This window comes from Danio rerio, chromosome 20 (assembly GCF_052040795.2).
Source record: "Danio rerio strain M-AB ecotype USA chromosome 20, GRCz13ab, whole genome shotgun sequence".
In the NCBI taxonomy this organism is placed as follows: domain Eukaryota; kingdom Metazoa; phylum Chordata; class Actinopteri; order Cypriniformes; family Danionidae; genus Danio; species Danio rerio.
In genome coordinates this window covers 392,519-412,253 of record NC_141040.1, presented here as the reverse complement: position 1 = coordinate 412,253, position 19,735 = coordinate 392,519, and the positions used below count along the sequence as shown (strand labels likewise).

The following is a 19,735-nucleotide window of genomic DNA, read 5'->3' as shown; positions in this document are numbered from 1 at the left end:
ACAATTCTGAGCTTTATAATCGAATGAACACATATTAAAGCTCTTTAACATAATTAAATATAGATGCTGAATCACTGATATGTGTTGGTTTGCTCTGAGTCTCAGTTCTGAAGTTCAGTTTCAGACGCTTTATTTTATTCTCCAGATCTGAGCTGAACTATCTGCTGCTGCTGTCAGTAGTACGGCAATAAATATCGAGTCAAACTCGCATTATTAGCATTTAACACAGAATAAAGCACATGAGCTGTACCTGAGCTGATCACTGTCAGTTTTCTGTTGTTCAGCTGTGAGAAACAGAAGCTGTTTATAATATATTAATCTCAGCTGTTGGTCAGGACAAAAACTCCTTTTAATATGGAGAATATTCCTTCTATCGTGTGCCGATGCTTTTAGTTAGCAGACGATCTAAAATCAGCCTTTGCTGGTGTCATCAATCTGGCAACCTGCGCTTGTGTGTTTTGAACCAGGAGTGCAATACCTAGTCCAACCACTGGGTGTCAAACTTACTGCACATTTAAAGTCTGGGCAAACCAGTAGTTGCTGAAACTTATTTTCAGTGTGTTGATGTGCATTCAACAGAAACGGATTGAGAAGTGGCCGGGGTTTTTTTGCGCATCATTCCATTCCCTAACGATAAGAGGGGCGTGGCTAAGAATATTTGAGGCAAAAGCTGTCAAACTGACGTCAACAGAGGAGCACAGACCTGCAGAAGCACACGTTTTCTCTTCAGTGAAGTAACTTGCACAGATCAATTGTTCACCTCAAGGAATAACAATGTGCGCTAACAAAATGTTGATTTCCCAAGGACTTTAGCTTCTAGTATTGTGTTGGGGCATCACTTCATTACTTTTAAAATCAGTGGAGAGCACTGTTCCTATCTAACAGATCTGTGCAGCGGCATTAACACCGCTGATGACTGCTGAAACATCTCACTCTTCCACAGCTTTTTTTTGACTTGACCACAATGCATGACTACCCACAAACACATGAATGGCTCAAGTCAGCTGCTCAGCGGGTGAATTCACAATTAACAACAGAAATAGCCTCTGAGAGACTACAGTAGATCACGCACACACACTCTCACTGATGTTTACCACCACCAACCACTGATCTGACAAATGAAAGATGGAGGTCAACGCAAGAGTTGCTCTGCTGGTGCAGCGGTTAGACACGCTTAATAATGCTGTTTCTGGAGGTTTGAATTCAATTTGGGTGCTGCTTTTATTTTAGAGTAGAGAGATGGCAGAAAGTGACTTTACATCAAAACTAATACATGTACAACAATTAGTGAACCATGACAGAGGCACGCAGATAATTAGTGGGCTAGTTTTCAACAGCAGATGGTGCTCTAGGCTAGTTTTCGGCAGCAGATGACACTTTAGGCTAGTCTTTAACAGCAGATGGTGCTCTAGGCTAGTTTTGAACAGGAGACGACGCTCTAGGCTAGTTTTAAACAGGAGACGATGCTCTAGGCTAGATTTGAACAGGAGACGATGCTCTAGACTAGTTTTGAAAAGCAGATGGCGCTCTAGACTAGTTTCTGACAGCAGACGACGCTCTAGGCTAGTTTTGAACAGCAGATGGCGCTCTAGGTTAGTTTTTAACAGCAGACGATGCTCTAGACCAGTTTTGAACAGGAAATGGCACTCTAGGCTAGATTTGAACAGGAGACGACGCTCTAGACTAGTTTCTGACAGCAGACGACGCTCTAGGCTAGTTTTGAACAGCAGATGGCGCTCTAGGCTAGTTTCTGACAGCAGACGACGCTCTAGGCTAGTTTTGAACAGCAGATGGCGCTCTAGGCTAGTTTCTGACAGCAGACGACGCTCTAGGCTAGTTTTGAACAGCAGACGGCGCTCTAGGCTAGTTTTGAACAGGAGACGACGCTCTAGACTAGTTTTGAACAGCAGATGGCGCTCTAGGCTAGTTTTGAACAGCAGATGGCGCTCTAGACTAGTTTCTGACAGCAGACGACGTTCTAGGCTAGTTTTGAACAGCAGACGGTGCTCTAGGCTAGTTTTGAACCGGACACGACGCTCTAGACTAGTTTTGAACAGCAGATGGCGCTCTAGGCTAGTTTTGAACAGCAGATGGCGCTCTAGACTAGTTTCTGACAGCAGACGACGTTCTAGGCTAGTTTTGAACAGCAGACGGTGCTCTAGGCTAGTTTTGAACCGGACACGACGCTCTAGACTAGTTTTGAACAGCAGATGGCGCTCTAGGCTAGTTTTGAACAGCAGATGGCGCTCTAGGCTAGTTTTGAACAGCAGATGGCGCTCTATCTAATAATCTAATGAGAATTAGTTGGTATGTAGATGCAATGTAACCTAAATTCAACAAACAGACCTCAGAATAAAGTGTGATCTACATTTGTCTTACAATAACAATGATCTTAATGATCTTTATGTTTAAACAGCACTTAAGAGTTAATCATGCAGGCTCTCTCTATAATGTCACTACACTGTTCTTCCCATATACAAAAAAAACTCATTTAAAAGTTCATGCATGCCTGGGATTTGTAGGTCTTCATTTAGAGTGCGAGAGGTGTTCAGCCGTCAGCTGTATTCTGCAATAGCAGCCTCACATACATGCATACATACATACACCAACTATAATTTAATGCTGTAACTTTAGAGACAGCACAGGTTTGGAGACATCACAGCTCAGAGCTTGCAGGTTTCACTCTTAGTTACTCAAACACACAGCCTAAAGTGCAGTTCCTCAGAGAGTGTGTGGGCTGCAGGAGCGTCTGTGATATTTTAAGGTGGGCACTCATGTAGGTGGCTTTGGCGGAAGGTATGAGTTAACAGGGTGCTGCATGCACAGGAGCTGGTGTCAAACCCACACAGCCAGCGGAAGTCAAACAGCAGAGACCAACATGCCTACATTAGCAGCCGTCAGATCTTCAGTTAAAGCAAAACTTTATACTTCTGTCTTTGTTTTAAGCTCATATGTGAGAGTTTAAGTGCACATTACCAGTCTAAAGTCTGGAAACAGGATGATTTGTTCATTCATTCATCTTCTTTTTAGGTGTGTTTGGTGTAGGAGACATGGAAAATGTGAAAAGGTTGGTTCTCCTCCAGGAATGTGGTTGAGAAACACTGCTCTAGACTGTACACTACTCTTTCAGACTTGTGCGAATCATTACAGCAGAAAACACTCATCAAAGGCACGACTAACGCAAGCGTCTCTTTACTATGCAGTAGGAGTGTCCGGCCCGCTGAGATGCTCACTGCATACATCTTTGATGTGCAGCTACACAGCAGGCCCTCAGCTTAAAACGCTGACCAAACGCTTACACAAGAAAGAGAGAGAGAGAGAGAGAGAGAGAAACAGGGAGCAAAGGACAGTAGTAAGCAGCTTCACTATTAAGGCTGGTTTATAATTCTGTGTCGAGTGATCGCCATGACCCACAGCGCCTGCATAGTTGTGCATTTATTCTTCTGCTGCTGTTTGTGTTGCTCTGCAATAACACTTCCGAAACACTAACTGGTAGCAGGTGTTCATGTTCCTCTGTGCCGAGTTTCTTTGCTAGTGTTTTGTTTTTTCTGAACACCACGTTAATGTCCACCTCAAACTCGCTCATTCAGAGGTGGGAACCGGCAGACGTGCAACACCTGTAATCATAAGGTAAACGTAAAACAACAGTCTCCATCTGGAGCTCCAATGAGCCCCGCCTACAGTCGTCAGCACTATCAAGCTCACCAATCACGAATCTTGCGCTACGCATCGTTTATGACTCAACGCTTTACTGCTAGGCTTTTAAAAACATACATTATCCACAAATATTTGAGCGCTGTTGAGGATGTTCTTAAAGGTGCAGTATTTAAGATTAACACCCAGTGGTGGAACTAGGTATTGCACTCCAGACGTGAGTCAGTCTACACACTATCCCATGTACAAGTGATGACATGATAACAATATTTCCCATTCTAAAGGTGTTTTGTAGGGCTGCACAATATATTATTTCAGCATCAATATCACTGATATATGCGATCATTGGCAATAGTCACATCACAGGATCTGCAATGACAATATCAGCATCAGTTTAGCTTCAGGAAACTGGAGTGGAATTATAGCTGAACCATACTGTTGAGTGATTGTGACGCTTCACCTTAATAGAGTGAAAGAGTGCTTGTTTGATTGGTTTTTAAAGCTTTTAAATTTGTAAAATACAGATGAAAATGTATTGCATTTACAAACTGAAGATCTGCACCTATATCAGCATGATAACCAGTGCCTTAACTGACCAAAACCATCTTTCGAGACTGTGTAATTAATTTTTTTATTTGGGCTCAAGTCTCGTTCATTAACACGGAGGCGGCGGACTTTATGACTTGTACTGCAGCCAGCCCCCAGGGGGCGATCTAACAGCTGGGAGCATCACTTAAAAGCAGGCATGCGGCACACTTTAGTACACTCGTATCAGCCAACATATGTCATAAAGGAACAAGCCATTATTTCTGTCTGTGCGGTTATATTATATTAGTATTTCTTGTGTGTCTGTGTCATTTATCTTTGACAAAAGCAAATTTACCTTCAGTAGCATTTCGCCAAATAATAAAAACAGTTATACATGACCTGAAAAGTGTTTACTGTGAGCAAAGTACTTAATAAGAGCAACAGCAACAAGTAAAACCATTATTTCAGGTTGAATGTTCATCAGGTATTCTTACTGTAAACAAAAGACAAGCTTTCCATCTCAATGTGTGACTGTTGGCCATTTAATTCTGTTGATGCTCACCTTTATTTAAAGTCCAGCAGGGTCCTTATACTCTCCACATTGCATTTGCAAGAGAATCCTGAGAGAAACAGAAAGAGAAACACTGATTACTGGAGCATTGCTAATGTGATGAAACAGGTTTAACCTGGATTATGAGGCGCTTGTGACAAAAAGCTGAATTCAATCACTCGGGGACGGTTTAATCACAATCAGCGCTCCTCCATCTCTGCACTCAATGGTATTAGCTGCTGTTTACAGGGACGGGTTACATCACAAGGCAAAGTCTGAGCCCTCGCAAAACAAATGAAGCCCGACTCAACCACTTTTGCTTGAACAATATACAATATACGTCCACTGCTTTTGTTGAAGAAGCATTTTCAGTTCCACAATGTGAGAACGCATCGGTCACACTCTACAGTAAGGTGTCATTAGTTCAGTCATTCATTTTCTTTGCGGCTCAGTCCCTTTATTAATCAGGGGTCGCCACAGCGGAATGAACCGCCAACTATTCCAGCATATGTTTTACACAGCGGATGCCCTTCCAGCTGCAACCCAGTACTGGTAAACACCCATACACACTCATACACTATGTCCAATTTAGTTGATCAGTTCCACCATGTGTTTGGACTGTGGGGGAAACCAGAGGAAACCCACGCAAACACGGGGAGAACATGCAAACTCCACACAGAAACACCAACTGACCCAGCCGAGACTCAAATCAGAGACCTTCTTGCTGCGAGGAAACAGATCTGACCACTGAGCCACCATGACGTCCATAATTGCCATAATTGTTTAATTATTCATATATAAACACTACGAGGAAGTTTTTCTTTTCAAACTTGAGCAAACAGGAATACTCAATATGTATTTGTGGTACAGAACTATGAGGACTTCTGCTGTGGAGATACACAGAGATGTGAAAATGCCATCCTCTACATCCTCAACTGCTTATTCTGTCCAGACGAGTATTAAGATATGTGCTGTAACAACGCAATCTCACGGCAATTCCTAACTTTCTGATTTAGCGGTTAATTTGTATGAATTCGTACGATCTAATTCCTACAGTTTAGTACGATTTGCTCATCACCCAGTGATGGCTGGGGTTAGGGGTGGGGTTAGGTGCCACGCCTCCTTATAAAATCGTACAATCCAGTACAACTCAATTTGTACGAATTCGTACGTAAAACACGTTTCCTGGTGAGATCGGGCCGGCTGTAATCAAGATCACGCTACACTGCACTGGAGTCAGCTCACACGGCGTGTTCACTGTAGTGTTAAATGGATAATAAGGTCTGCTGTTTCTGAGTTAGCTGCGTTTCAGATTCAGATCGTTTCAGTACATCAGTGCCCTCACAAAGAAGAAGAAAAAAAAGATGACGGAAATAAAATCAACCTCCAAGGAGAGCCGTTTTTAGGACAAACCCATTTTCTTAATTGGTTTTACACTACAGGCAAAAAAACTGTACTTCACCATGCTTACAGATATTACAACAGCATACGAGATATCAAGACTAAAGCAGTACTGTGAAGCAGACAATGACAAGGAAATAGATGGAGATGATGATGAGGAAGACGACAAAGAAATGAAGACGATGAAGAAGAAGAAGAAGAGGTAGATGAAGAAAAAGACAAAGAAGAAAATCAAGACGTAGACAAAAATGAAGACAAAGAAGAAGGCAAATACTAATAAGACAATGAGGAAAAAGAAAAAGAAGTAGAAGAAAAAGACGATGAAGAAGGCAAAGATGAAGATGATGAAGACAAAGATAAAGAAGATGATGAAGAAGAAGATGAAGACGATAAAGATGAGAATGAAAGACGATGAAGATGAAGATGAGGAAGATGAGGATGATGAAGATGAAGACGAAGAAAACAATGATGATGAGGAGGACTAAGTTGATGAAGAATACGACAAAGAAGATGAAGACGAAGATGAGGATGAAGACAATGGGAAAGACTAAGAAGATGATGAAGAAGATGAAGAAGATGAAGAGAAGATGAAGATGAAGATGAGAAAAACTAAGAAGATGATGAAGAAGACGAAGAAGATGAAGACAAAGAAGATGAAGATGAGAAAAACTAAGAAGATGATGAAGAAGACGAAGAAGATGAAGACAAAGAAGACGATGATGAGAAAGACTAAGAAGATGATGAAGAAGACGAAGAAGATGAAGACAAAGAAGACGATGATGAGAAAGACTAAGAAGATGATGAAGACATGGATGAAGACAAACAAGATGAAGAAGAAGAAGATGATGAGGAAGATGAGGAAATAATGAATGTTAGTAAGCGCAGAATAATGCTTGAGGTCATTAATGACTTGATGCAGAGAGGATAATGTCACACACACACACACACACACACACACAGCGCTGATGATGAAACATGCTATAAGCGGGAATTGACCAAAATGACCAGCTCTGACATGAAGATCTGTACAGCTGAATAACAATCCTCATTCACACTACACTGAAGAGTAAATAACGAGTTACCATAGCCGCTTAATATCTCCACAAACCAGTTGATGCAGTGCTTCAACACTAAACACCATTACATTCAAAACATTCCTCAAATACATGTGAAAAGCAGCACGCTTTAAACAGTCACATTCACTCTCTATTCACTCTCCCTCCTGTGCTTCCACACTGTCTATTTATTCTGTTGAAGACAAAAGAAGATATTTTGAAGAAGGCTTAAAAAACCTGTAACCATCCACTAGTCAAAACGGTCTGAAACAATTACAGAATGATCATCCATGTGTGGACCGACCCTTTACTACTCCTCCATCTCAGAGATCTCCAGCCAGACAGTAAGCGTGGAGCAGGCTGAGGGGAATCTTTAATTGAGGGTTCGGCTGTATTTTTAGAACAACTAGGACACAAACTGCAGGAAGTGCTCACTGCACACGGCCCGCAGAAGGGAAAAGCTTCTTCATATGCTGCTACACCAGGCCTGTTCCTGCACATATGCATTTAACTTGCACTACGGATGCTTTTTAACTCATCTAATGTCCTTTATCATGCGTCCACCCCATACTGTAGTCATACTACGCCAATTTGACAAGATCTAAAATAAGTCTCGGCTGTCTCTAGAGAGTGTGTGTGTGAAGTTTCAGCTCAAAATAAAACACAGATAATGATATTTAAAAAAAGAAAAAACCGTCATCATCATAATAGTAGTGCTGTAGCGGATCACCAAGCACACGGTTTGGATCACATTATAGTGTTTTAGTCACGGATCAGCCAGACAAGGGGAGGAAACCTGCTGGGCTGTAAAGCCTGGCTTATACTCAACGTGTCCGCAAGTTTGCTTAAGTGCGCGAGGCGAATGCGTCATCATAACTGTGTTTGCGGAGGTTCGCTTTGGGTGCAGGAGACATGATTTTGGCTGGTGGATCACACAAATTTTTTTGAGACTGGAGCGAACAGTTCACACAGCGATGCGTTTGATTTGCACGGTTGACTAAAATGCAAATCAAAATCAGTATTTGCAATCGACTGGATAGGTTTTGTAAAGGCAATACTACAAAAATGTATATGTATAATAATGTGTATATATATATATATTTTTTTTTTTGCACTGCTTATTTTTTATTTAAAGTTACTTTATTTTTGTTAGCAAAATTAATTTTATTACTAAAAAAATTTATTTTCGTTTTGCGATTTTTGGGGATTTGCATGTTTATTTGTTTTTTTGCTCAATACTTTATTTTTTGTTAACTTTATTTAATTTTGCAAGTATATATATGGCCCTAGATTGGCTCTATACAAATCCTGTCAGTGAACTGTTAAGTTAAAAAAATACAAATAAAATTAATGAAATAAATAAATGAATAAATAAACAAATAAATGAATAAATAAATAAATAAATAAATAAATAAATAAATAAATAAATAAATGAATGAATGAATGAATGAATGAATGAATGAATGAATGAATGAATAAATAAATAAATAAATCCCCCATTAATTGTAATTGAGTTAAAATGTAAAATTAATCGAGATTTTGAATTTAGGTTGAATCCCCCAGCCCTAACGGTTGGAAGTATGGATTTGGGAAACACCAAACAACTAACAATGTTTGTAAAGACAGAACTTGCGACCTTATGTGGCTAATGATGGTTTTCGGAAATGCACCCCAGGTCAGACTCGCTCTAGTGAACTCCCATCATGCATCACTCTGCTTTTCCATCCTCCATTTTTTTTCTCTCTCTCTCATCATGTGGAGTTCTCGTGAAGATGCAGTCCTGAGGGTGTCATGCATTCAGCTTTTAGCATTCACTCTCTCTCTCACACACACACAGATGCATTATATGTCAGTAAGAGGGCAGCGTCTCACATTCAAGCGAATGTAATTTACTGACTGGTGGGATTTTCACTGTTGAAGACACAAAGCTGCACTGTTGCCTGCAAATACACACACACACACACACACACACACACACACACACACACACACACACACACACACACACACACACACACACACACACACACACACTTGTATGTATGAATGATCTAAAACAGCTCCACTGCATGAATTATTCACAGAGATCCTCCAGAGGCCTGTTGTCTTTCGTTTGGGTCTGAACAATGTAAACACTTGACATGGCTGAGCCCAACAGAAAGAGCATTTCAGGTCATTAAAGACACGGTACACTTTCCTCCGGGTGCTCCGGTTCCCCCACAGTCCAAACACATGTGCTATAGGGGAACTGATCAACTACACTGGCTGTAGTGTGTGTGAATGAGCATCCACTGTGTAAAACATATGCTGGAATAGTTGATGGTTCATTCTGCTGTGGTATACATAATATAACGATATTATATGATATATTGACGAGCGAATGAAGCGAGTAAACTCCATGTTCACTCGTCTATTTAATAGACAAATAGCGTGATTTATTTGCGCGTCTGCTGTGAACACAGCATTACTCAGTGTGCGCGCATGTCTTATATGCGCATGTTGACATTTTTATGTGATATTCCATAATGCGCATACTAATATGTGGATGGAAACATAGCTAATAAAGACGTCTTTGAGCTTTCCACCATGGCTGTGCTGTCCTCTTAAAACTGAATGCATCTGAAATGTGCTCTGTTACTGCTGAGCCATCAATATAGATAAAGTGTTAATCTACAAACATTCAATTAAAGCCTACGATGAGCCAATGCTTTGCACTCATACGCACTACAGCAGTTGTGTACAGTGAAGACAGACAGAGCGTGGCTGTGTTTGTGTGATTCAGCTTTGGCCCTGGGGACTGTGAGGAAGTAAACTGTTCCAGCTAATTGAATTCCTTCAGTAAGTCTGCTCCCTAGACGGCAATCATGATGCGCCGCAAACGCCAGCACAGACTCTCTTACGATGGCGCACCATATCGCTGAGGACAGAGAGGCAAAAGTCTGTCTCAATTTGAGTATTTTCAATTCAGTAGGCTAAGCTTCTCATCAAGACATGTGGGATATCAGTCAGCCCAGAGCTCTCTAATTTAATCCAGACACAAGAAACACCCCTAAACGGCCCTTCAGCTGTGTGTACTAAACAATGCAGCACAGAAAGCCATGGTGGGGATTCAGGATTAGAAATTTGCTTCTCAAAGAACAAACCAACAAAACGTCAACACAAACCAGAAGCTGAGGAGACTCGATATGAATATTGTGTCAGGGCTTTCTTTTCGAGCATTATTCCCTAGTAGCAAACTAACGGTAAGAGAGGCGCGGCTAAGAATATTGTGCTGAAGGAACAAACTAATGTCAACAGAGAAGGACTTTGATTGAAGAGTACCAAAACAAACTAGCTCAGTCTTTAACTTCAACAGTGAATTGTGCAGAGTTTATGCGCTTTAATTGTTCACGGTCTCCTCCCTCGCCATAGTTTTCTACAGCGCATGTGAGATAAATGACGTCAGAACATTATAACCGGTCATGATCCATTACTGAACCGATCCGTTTGATTACAATCAAGTCTGAAGCTACGTGATCGAGCCTGATTTCCGATCACCTGATCAGGTCTGGACATCCCTAGTAGAGGTAAAGTCTGGAAGATACATTCGAGATTGAGTAGGATACAAAATTAAAAATTAGGTGGATATTATTACTTACAGTAGCACTAGGCATGGGATGATAACCGTTTTTAAGGTATACCGCAGTTTGGGAAAGTCAAGGTTTTAAAACCGCAAACATTTTCTGCTACTGTTCCTAAGCTATGTGTACATTTTTTATTTACATACAACAACAGCTCCAGCAGAAAAGATCTCTAAAGATGCCTTTTTTCATTTGTAAAAACAATCTGTGTGTTTAAAACTAATATAGACAGCAGAAGTCAATGATTTGTTTGAATTATTTAGTCTGACATGTTTACATGTTTAAATGTTTTTTTCAAAATAAGTGATCAAAAGAAAAAAGTTGTTTGTTTTTCACCCAGACATTAAAATATATATTTTACAGCAGTAATCACAATATTGTGAAACCGTGATACATTTATTCATGGTTATCATTCCATCAGAGTCTTATATCGGCCCATGCCTAAGTGGTACAATTACGTTTTTTGAAACTAAACTTTCGTGTCTCAATATCAATACATGTTGCATCCTTAGTAGCTATATCTATTTTTACATAACAAATTGAGCATAAATAAAGTCTCTGAGTTATGTTGTCATACTCAATACATCCAATCCATAGAACATGCAATGCTCGAGAATTTCACAGGAAATTACCTAAAACAGGAACAGCCTTGGTGCTATTTTAAACTCATCTTTCTCAGAAAATGAAGTCATGATTTATTACACAATTTACTTCCAGAAACACCACGACAGATTAAATACAGCCTACACAGTATAGAGTTTTAATTTGGCCTTAACTTTACCTTCAGCAAATGGAACGATTGTGGAGACAAACTTTATTTTGGCACAAATTTTGGGAAAGTGCTTTGAATATTTAAAAAAACTCAACAATACACTCAAGTTCTACCTCTTTCCAACAGGGAAAACCACCAACAATCAAAAACACACACTGTAAAAAACGCAGCGTTCCACACAACTCATTCATCTTGTCCCAACGAATATTAACTTAACACTTAAATTTATGTGGATCAAACATAAAAAATTAAGTTGTCCCAATAAAATCTCAAGAATTGTGTTGTTTCAGCTCATTTTAATTAATTTGAACCAACAAAAATTTTTTTGAGTGCATAAAAATATGGCGTCAGAGCTTTGCGATCAAAAAAATGTGATTATAATGAAAGTCAATGGGGCGAAAACAGCCACCAACAGAACCAAAGGGGAGTCAGTCTGAACACTGCACAAGGGTTAAATAAGGTCAGTGGGACAGTAGGCTTAATATACGCTGGGCAAGTTTGGCATCTGCATACTCGAGTAAAGTGCTAACAAAGTGGCCAATTGTGGAGTGCCTCTATGGACTGGTTGATGTCGTCTCTGAAGGAGCAGGCATAAGCTCCCTACGCAGGGGAAAAGCAGAGCAGTGTGGGCTGTGATGATATGCGATGACCTCAGCAAAGGGAGGGGGGATCAGCTGAGCTGAAACACAGTCTGACCCACTCTAGACTTTACACAGATGCAGGAAGAGAAAACAAGAATACCCATTACATTCACTTCATCTCCTAAAAATTAGCATTTGTGCACAATAAGTTTAATCCAAACAAATCCTGGGGGATTAGGTGAGGAGAGCACAACCGTTCTGAATACACGTCACATTACTGAGAACGCCATTTCACAATGAAACCACTTTGTCTGGAGAGTTCTTCACCCACTCAGAGAGTGACGTAGTTTCTGGATATCTGACTGAGGAGATGTCAAAAGTTTTCTAATTACTAGTAGTAAGATCTCTACTGACTGACAATCTGACAATAAGGAATAATATCATGTATACAATTAGCTGCAATACTCCTGAAAATCATAAAGCTTATATTAATGTCCAACAGTGATTCAGTAATCAGGATTATGCTGGTGTCTGGGATGCACTGATGGGAATAGCTGTGTTATAAACAGGGCGGGAGCAAGCTGAACTGCCGCTCTAGGCAGAGGACGATCACGCCGCCCTCAACCCCAATGTGAAAACGAAAGTGACCGGTTATGAAAATGAAGTGACGTGTCGCGGACCTCTATTCTGCCGCTCTATGCGCGGGTATAACTGAGGATGCGCGGTTGCTGAGGGAGGGAGGGAGGGAGGTGTCGTGGACACCGCGCTCTCTATTCTGCCGCTCTATGCGCGGATATAACTGAGGACACGCGAGTGCTGATGGAGGTGTCGCTGACGCCGCCCTCTCTATTCTTGCGTCTATGTGCGAATATATCTGAGGATGCGTGTGTTGAGGGAGGTGCCGCGGACATAACTGAGGACACGGGTGGTAAGTGAGGTGTCGCGGATGCCGCCCTCTCTATACTGCCGCCCTAGGCGGTCGCCTCTATGGACGCGCCGGCCCTGGTTATAAATAAAGTCTGTTACAAATGGAGTTACTTTTTTCAGTAATGAGTGATCTAACACATGACTGTCTCCCATGTTACAGCGCTGTTACTGTTAATGGCATTAAAATGCAGCCCTGTGTTTTTATATTCAGCCTGCTGTATACTCACAGCCTTTACTTCCTTTCACCCATATGACCCACTCTGGTGTGTGTGTGTTGCGGGAGGGGGGAAAGGGGAACATAACCGATGATGATGACCACATTACTGATGATGATTGGATAAGAATGCAGATGATAATGTGAGCTCCACTTTCAAAACAAGAGAGGGAAACTCCATTAAAGCAATTACAACCAGTTTAACAGTGTTCTGACATGTGAAAACAACGTCCGTCCATCTATCTATCTATCTATCTATCTATCTATCTATCTATCTATCTATCTATCCGTTTGTCCTTCCATCCATTCATCATCTATCAGTTTATCTTTCTATCAATCTGTCTAACTATCTATCTGTCTGTCTATCTATCTATGTCCATTTCTCTATCTAATAACGCACCAATTATTGGGTTCATTTATTAATGCGATGCTAAAGAAGCCTCTGAATGACGGGTTAGCAACACACAGGAATATGAAGCCGGGAGCCGCTTCTGTGGTTAAGGAGAATCTGACTTAATTTCCTTATAATGGTTTTGATGATTTCAGCAGGCAGCAAATACCGAAGAAACGCTTCATCCCTGACAAATACAGCAACAAGCAAATGATGATGACTTGAACAAAACAGCACATTAAAGTATTTCTCAGTAAAAGAACCTGGAGGACGACTGGTGGAATGTGCTTACAGACAGCTGCTGCTGATTATTTAGTTAACCACTCCTTTAAATAATTCCTACTGACTAACTTCTCCAGGGAAAGAAAGAGAGACAAAGCCAAAGACAGAGAAATATAGTGTGTGTGTGTGTGTGTGTGTGTGTGTGTGTGTGTGTGTGTGTGTGTGTGTGTGATCATTTTTTCCATATGGAGTGTACATGATAGGGAGGGTTTATGGGAGTTGCTTCATAACTGTATCCAGTCCTGATTATGACGGATAAGAAGGAATCAAAGCAACGACTAATCAAAACAGGCCACTGCATGAATAGAAAACAACATCAGCACCTTGGGTGTGCATTACTTTCCAATAACTCAATCAGGATGATTCTAAGGCTCAGAATATTTGCATACAAACAGCTTACTAAAAGTGAACACATTCTCCCGTCAACTTGCGTGGGAAGAGGTGTACGCACATTTCCACCCCCTATATTTGCCACTGTTGCTCAGATGGCCCAGCAGAACCCCATACTTTGGCATATATGACTTTGGAGTTTAAATTCCCACAATAATCTATTAGGATGCATGATATAATGGGCCAAGGCATTGTTTGTCCTCTTAAGACATTCATGAGTTAATCAGAAACACTTGACATTACAGAAGTCCACGCTACACTTCTGAACTTCTTGTGTCATCCGTGCAGATATAGCAAAACTCAAGAGATGGTGCAGTCATACAGCTAAAACAGTGATTTCACTCCCCGTTTTGGGGTGTGATTCTGAAGCCTGTCTTTATGAAGCTGATTTAGGTAGCTGAAACCAAACAAATTCTAACTCTAGCCCTAATGTTCTGAGAAATGTGTCCTAATGTTCCTCAATGATTTAAGGAAAAACATACAGTTTGGAACTTGGGGACCAACAGCCCACAGTTTATCTCACATTATCAGTGCGGTCCAAACAGAATATTTAGCCTGCCAAGGGCACTTCAGAGCAAACATAAAAGTGTGCGCCATATTAAAGTGTCATTCCAAACCAAAGTGCTCAAAACTGGCCACTTCAAAGGGCTCTACCAAATGAAGGCGACACTTCAGGAACTCATGATCCTTTGCACAAGGAAGGTTCATATTTGCACCCAAAGAGTCAACAATGGTACATCAAAGGTGCATATTAGTACCCCAATGTTCCTAAAAAGTACCTTTTAGGGTACAATTATGGACAAACATGTACCTTTTGAAAAGGTTCTGCCCTAGAGACAGCTCCTGTACCTTTATTTCTGAGTGTACACTCTTCTAAAGAACACATCATATTTTATTCTGAAGAATATTTCATTTAATCATTTTAACAATAAAGTGCAAGGTAAAGAGTAACAGAGGCTGTGATATCTGCTCCCAGATCTATTTTCAGCTGTCAGACGTGTGTTTTATTACCCATACTGACCCTGACACCTCCAATAGAGATAGAGATGTTGCACAATCAGCTAAAATCTGGCTAGAATTGGTGTTTATGTACGGGCGATATCTATTGCATCATCAAAAATGATTGAGGTCATGTCCATGTGTTGTGCGATAAGTCCATATATTGGTTATTGTGAAAAACTCTCCTTCCAAATATCAAATTTAACAGCAAGCGGAGCTATTATTTTCTAAAATGAAGAAGAAACATGTCCTTAAGCCTAATGAGACTACCACCTACATGGCATTTTGGCTCATGTGTGTGTGATGAGCACATGATGTTCACAAGCCTCTTTTAAAGATCAGATGCATTAGAATCTCAGTGTCTCTAACCATCCAGTATATTACGATCAAAGAGAAACAGCACAATGCACTAGTGTCGAGATATATTGAAACTGATTCTGTGGTTCCAGAGTGATCAGTCGAATTGAAAGGCAATTAGCGTAGTCATGAGCGATATAATGTAGTTGTATACTGTACTTCCAGAGAATCCTTACACCAACTGCCTTGAAAGAGACTCTAAGCAAGGGTTGTTCAGGACATTTTGAGCCAGCAATAGTTTTACATACAGTATTGACCTTATTCTGCGATGTGGGAGTGCGCTCGTTTTTGTAATTGTCCAAGAACGTCTGATTCAGTCACCAATGGGAGAAATGACTAGAAACAATAAGCGGCAGATAATGGTCAAACTACTCACTCTGCAAACATGAATATACATGAAAAGTAGTTTAATATAATATGAAAATATCAGTTTACAACATCAAACACCATAACAAGCTGTTTTTAACATCTAAAAGTCAATGAACTGAATGAGACTGGAAATCTCGAGCCAAAAAGATTCCAACACACGTGAAGACTGAGGTCAATAGGGCAACCAAACCCCAACAGAACGATGACTTCTCAAAATTGGCTTTGCTTCTTGTGTGTGTTTGCAGAACTCCATATACATGTTCAGTGTGACGAGAACGTTTTTCAGTGACTCTGGGTTTTGCCAGTAGATGGCGACTAGTGGCGCACTATAGGGCGGCTCAATATATCGTTTTAGCATTGATATCGCAACTTGATCATTCACAACACAACATATGCAATTATAGTTTATTAATTGCTTGTTTTGGGGCAGGACAATTTTAAATAAAATATTTAGAAGAGAGGTAAAATGTTTAATTATTTGAGATTTTGATTATAGTCCAAATGAACCAGCCCTATTCACCTCAACAACAGAATTCACAAAAAATTCACACAGACACACATTACTGTAAGAAAATAGTTATTTTCAAGCAACTTAATGTTGTAGAACTATAGCATTGAGCTTTATAAATACAAATCAATTTAATAATCACCAAAAGAAAAGTCAACAGTTCGTTTAGACAATGCACACGGTGAAAAATACACCAATTCGCACATTAAAAAAAAAGACACATTTACAGTAAATATTGTATGGTTATGGCATCTTGTGATCTATGAAAATAACTTATTTTGTAAATAATCAAAATTCTAACCAACTTTAAAAAGCTGAAACAAATACTGAGGTAATGCTGGGTTTATATTTGCACATTCGTTCAGTGACAACTTGTGACACGCTCCCTATATTGTTTACTTTTAATATTGGGTCTGAAATCACATGTAAATCAAAACAACATTAGCACTATTTAACTGTCTGTGAACAATGCTGTGCTTTGACAGTCTAATATGATTTCACTATTTAGAATTAGCAAAGGGACTCTTTTCTGAAATTACATCATTAAGCAGAAAGTCTGAATATAAAACCAACTTTACCTCACTTTTTTCAGCATGGAATATTAGATAATATGTCTGAAATCACATGTAAATATGACTTTAAAACTGAGATGCTCAAAGTAGGGCTAAAGTTGGCCCATGGTGACCTTTGATTTGGCCCACCATCCCAGCTGAAAAGAGAGGGAGGATGATGGGGAGGTGGTTGGGGCGAATGCCTTTGACAGTGATCGTCATTTCGAATTTAACGTAACCTTTTGCTTCTCTGTTTTACGACTGAGCAACAAAAAAAGCCTACTGAAATTAAACGATTCAATAAAATACTGTAAATGAATCAGACTTTTAAAATGTAAACAGTGTCACTTTACAGATGCACAAAACATCTGTGAGCAAATCAAAGTAAGCCTGACCAGTGTGTTCTTGTGTAATAAACTAAATTGTTCATGTTTTACAGTGATAAGTTCATTTAAAATGATACTGCATTAGTCAATTTGGTTTAAAGCAATGCTTTCTAGTTATTTTTTTTATATATTATTGAATCAATTAGAAAATTACCCATGGCAAATTTAATATATATGGTTTTAGTTATATAGCAATCCCTCAATCAAGTTTGCTTTTTGGCCCTTTATAGGAAAAGGTTTGGGCAGCCCTGCTTTAAAACAACATTAGCACTACTTAATTGACTATTTTCGCAGTCATTGGCTGGTAATAATATCTTACAGTATTTAGAATTAGCAAACAATACTTTTCTGAAATTATATTACTAATAAAAAAGCCTAAATGTGCAAAAACCTCAATTTGTTCAGCATGGCATACTGAATATTTGGTCTGAAATCATGTAAATATGACTTCAAAATAACATTAGCAGCACTGTTTAATTGACAGTGAACAATGTTGTGATTTGCTAGTCATTGGCTGCTAATTTTTTCCTATTTAAAATTAGAAACTATTTAAATTTCCTATTTAAAATCTGAAGCTATACTATTAAGTATAAAGTCTGAATGTGTGAATATAAAACCAACTTCAACTCAATTTGTTCGACATGGTAAATTGGATATTCAGTAATATGACATCAACACAGCATTAACAGCACTGTTTAATTGACAGTGAACAATGTTGCGCTTTGCTAGTCGTTTACGCCTAACATTTAAAAAAGCAAACAATACAATTCTGAAAAGATATCAAGGATAAAGTCTAAATATGCACACACAAAAAACAACTTTAACTCAATTTGTTCACCATGGTATACTGGATATTCAGTAATATGACATCAACACAACAATGTGAACAATGTTGCGCTTTGCTAGTCATTGGCTGCTAATATTTAAAATTAGCGAACAATAAATTTTGGAAATTATATTATTAAGTAAAAAGTCCGGATTTTCAGTCTAAAATCATATATATATATATGAATTTAAAACAACATTAGCAGCACTGTTTAATTGATAGTGAACAATGCTAGTCGTTGGCTGCTAATATTTACCTATTTAAAATTAGCAAACAAATCTGAAATGATATTCTTAAAGTGCGAATATAAAACTAACTTTACCTCAATTAAGACACTTTTTAATGTAGATGTTGTATTGTTATGGCATGTAACGTAATCTATGAAAATAAGTAACATGTCTAACCATCTTTGAATGACTTAAAATGATGGCTTTTGCACACTAAATGTATATCATGCAGTTCTGGAATCGCCCATCATCACATATCGAGCTGCTGAAGAGTGAAGGATGCGGGCAGGAGCTTTATGCAGACACAGCAGAATAACTGAGCAAACTACACATCTAAACACGTCTGCAACATTAACTGTCTACTACAGTCTGCTGAAATCACAGCATACAACAACAAACACCACAGCTGCAGCACCATTAGGCCAAATCCCGTCACACAGACTTCATCAATACACACGTTTATATCAGTGGAGAATGAGGGCATGTATAGAAATGCAGTGGATGCTGAGCCACGCTTCCATCTGCAATCAGTGTAAACCACCAGAATAACACTACACTCACCCGGATAATCTCTTAAAGTCCTCTGCTGATGTTTTCCATCGTACACAAATGATTCACACAGATCTCCGCGGTGCTATGAAGAGTATCAGACGACCGAAGTAAACAGCGTTTTCAACGGGATATCATTCACTGCTACTAGCGGCTGGCTGGTGATGGCGCAGCGGCAGCACAATGAAACTCAATGGCGCTGCGCGTTTGATTGACAGCTCCTCCGGCCAATGGAATTACTGTATATCACATTCGACAACAAGCCCGAGCATTTCATTGGCTGAGGAAGCTGTCAATCAACCCCAGCCCTAAGGTTTGTAAACAGGATAGTAGGCGGGGGTCTGAACACGCCGGGCGACTCTGACACATGAGTCCGCGGCTCTGCGTTCAGATTTGTCGTGTTTGTATCGTGTTTGTTTGTCTTCAAGTTAAGGAATTCAAATATTAAGCAATTTTAATAATGGCATATAACATTCCAACTGTCATTAAATTAACACAATTCAAATGCAGGTTGTTTTGGCATATTTTAAGCTCCATGTTTGCTAGTAGAAGTTAGGAATGATTCGTCCATTAGACAGTATGCAAAGTCCAACCATGT

At 39.7% G+C, this 19,735-nt stretch overlaps 1 protein-coding gene across 5 annotated transcripts in view; it reads right to left on the bottom strand.

The window, feature by feature from the left end:
* Positions 1 to 19,353, bottom strand: part of fynb (FYN proto-oncogene, Src family tyrosine kinase b) — a 64,446-nt gene extending 45,093 nt beyond the window's left edge. For 4 of the 5 annotated variants that reach the window (XM_087297838.1, XM_087297839.1, XM_087297840.1 and 1 more), the window contains exons 1-2: positions 19,150 to 19,353; positions 4,745 to 4,802 (exon numbers count right to left, since the gene is read on the bottom strand). The gene's annotated coding sequence lies outside the window, so the exon portion shown is untranslated. 5 annotated transcript variants of the gene reach the window in all.
* Between the last annotated feature and the right edge of the window lie 382 nt (positions 19,354 to 19,735).